General features: G+C 71.8%; 2 non-coding genes across 2 annotated transcripts in view; both read right to left on the bottom strand.

The window, feature by feature from the left end:
- LOC148345056 (28S ribosomal RNA) overlaps positions 1–596 on the bottom strand; it is a 4,529-nt gene extending 3,933 nt beyond the window's left edge. Inside the window, exon 1 of the ribosomal RNA XR_015848883.1 lies at positions 1–596. This exon is cut by the window's left edge and continues 3,933 nt beyond it. This is a non-coding gene — a ribosomal RNA (28S ribosomal RNA).
- Positions 597–1,160: 564 nt separating this feature from the next.
- LOC148345057 (5.8S ribosomal RNA) lies at positions 1,161–1,314 on the bottom strand. Its single transcript, XR_015848880.1, has one exon. It is a non-coding gene; the product is annotated as a 5.8S ribosomal RNA (ribosomal RNA).
- Positions 1,315–2,500: the final 1,186 nt, after the last annotated feature.

A 2,500-nucleotide genomic window follows, 5' to 3' on the forward strand; every position in this document is an offset into this window, starting at 1 on the left:
CGGCGGCGGACGTCCGGACCGGGGCGCGTGGCCGCGCCCGCCCCGGCCCCGTCCCCCGAGGGGGAGCGGGAACCGGGGACGGGACGCGACCGCCGCGCCGACCGACCGGCCGCCCTGGCGCCGCCGGGTTGAGTCCCCCGAGCAGACTGCGCGGGCCCCACCCGTTTACCTCTTAACGGTTTCACGCCCTGTTGAACTCTCTCTTCAAAGTTCTTTTCAACTTTCCCTCAAGGTACTTGTCGACTATCGGTCTCGTGCCAGTATTTAGCCTTAGATGGAGTTTACCACCCGCTTTGGGCTGCATTCACAAGCAACCCGACTCCGAGAAGGCCTCGCCCCGGCGAGCCGGGGGCCGCTACCGGCCTCACACCGTCCCTGGGCTGAGCCTCTATCAGAAGGACTCGGGCCCCCGAGCGGCGCCGGGCTAAAGCGGCCTTCCGTACGCCACATTTCCCTCGCCCTACCGCAGGGCGGGGATTCGGCGCTGGGCTTTTCCCTCTTCGCTCGCCGCTACTGAGGGAATCCTGGTTAGTTTCTTTTCCTCCGCTTAGTAATATGCTTAAATTCAGCGGGTCGTCTCGTCTGATCTGAGGGCGTGCGCGTAGAGCTGTGCGGTCGGGGCCGGCGCCGGGACCGGCGCCGCCGCCATACGGCCGTTGTGATCCGTGCGGGGATCCGCTTGCTCGGCGACCCTCGCCGAGAGCAGCCCCGCGCCGCACGGACACGCGACACCGACGGGCGGACGGACGCCGAGGCGCCGACCGGGACCTTTACCTGAGGAGGGCGCCGAGCGCCGCCGCCATACGGGCCGCCGCGCGGAGCCGCGCGCGCGGAGCACCTTCTCGGTATGCTAAGTACCAGCCGTACTCACCGGCAGCCGAGAAGCACCTCCGGACGCGCGGACGCGCGACACCGACGGGCGGACGGACACGGAGCGCCGCCCGAGTCTGTATTTGAGGGTACGAAGGGACGGGGGTCCCTGCGAAACCCCAGCCGCGGAGTGGGCGGGGACACGGGTCGCGCGCCACCCGCCGGGCGGACCGGCGGAATGTCGCGGAGGGCCCGAGCCTCGCCCGCGCGGACCGGGTTCTCGCGCCACCCGCCGGACGGACCGGCGGAATGTCGCGGAGGGCCCGGCCCGCGTCCGATCGATTGGAAAGCGCCGCTCAGACAGGCGTGGCCCCGGGGTAAAACCGGGGCCGCAATGTGCGTTCAAAGTGTCGATGATCAATGTGTCCTGCAAATCACATTAGTTCTCGCAGCTAGCTGCGTTCTTCATCGACGCACGAGCCGAGTGATCCACCGCTAAGAGTCGTACGTTTGGGCCCTTTTACGTCCGCCCGGGACGATCGGAGACAAATTCACGACAGGGTTTGTACCGGAGACGAACGCGCCGCGGGTGCCGTTCGGTCGCTCCCGCGAGCGAGCCCCTAACCCGCGGCGCGGTTACCGACGGGCGCGATACGCGCGACGCCGCGACGAGCCGAGCGGGTCGGGCGCGCGGCGCTGAGGCCGGCGCCCGGCGTCTCCCGCTCGGGGCCGCGACGGCGCCCGAGACGTGCGTCGGCCCGGGTAGGTCGGGCGCTCGGCGCTGAGGCCGGCGCCCGGCGTCTCCCGCTCGGGCCTGACACGACTCGGCGACCGGACTCGCCGGGTAGGTCGGGGGCTCGGCGCTGAGGCCGGCCCCCGGCGTCTCCTACCCGGACCCCGGAAGGCCATCCGACTTGGAAGCCCCGCCGCGCCGCGAAGCGACGCTTTGGGTGTTGCTACCCGTCAGCGAGTGGGTTTGGTTTACAAGGGCGGCGCGACCGCGCTGACACCGAGGGGGGACTGGCCCCCGACCCGGCCGCGGCCTGCCCGGACTATGGATGGACAGAGGAGACCGCGGCGGACCGCGCGGAACCGAACCCCCGGTGTCCGGAGCCCCGGGAGGGACTCCGGTGTCCGGGGGCCGGCCCACGCGCGCGCTACGCGGCCCCTCGAGGGCTCCGGCCGACGGACGCGTTTGGCCGGGGAAAAAGGTAGCCGGTGGGAGCACCGTTTCGTCGCCCTGAACCTTCGTCTCGGGCGGGCGTCCCGACGCCGCCGCCATACGGCCGTTGTGATCCGTGCGGGGATCCGCTTGCTCGGCGACCCTCGCCGAGAGCAGCCCCGCGCCGCACGGACACGCGACACCGACGGGCGGACGGACGCCGGGGCGCCGGCCCGAACCGTTACCTTTAAAGGACGGGAGGTCGTCGAGGCGAGTGCCGCCCCGGAAGCGCGCGCCGGAAGCGCGAGAACCGCGCCGAGCTAGGGTCGTCGGCATAGGGGGATTCCCCGGTTACGGGGGTCCCGCGCACGGCCGCCGCCTTTCGCCCGTCGCTGGCGGTCGCCTGTCGTCGCGCCGCGCCGCGCTACTGGGGTCGTCGGACGAGCGCGCTACCCCGCTCGCACGGAGGTAGCGCGACATCGCCCGCCGCCTTTTCTCGCGTCGCGCCGCGCCGCGTGGCGCCCGCCG

The sequence above is a fragment of the Urocampus carinirostris genome, unplaced genomic scaffold (assembly GCF_059441175.1).
Source record: "Urocampus carinirostris isolate Australia breed hairy pipefish unplaced genomic scaffold, RoL_Ucar_1.0 HiC_scaffold_120, whole genome shotgun sequence".
NCBI lineage: Eukaryota > Metazoa > Chordata > Actinopteri > Syngnathiformes > Syngnathidae > Urocampus > Urocampus carinirostris.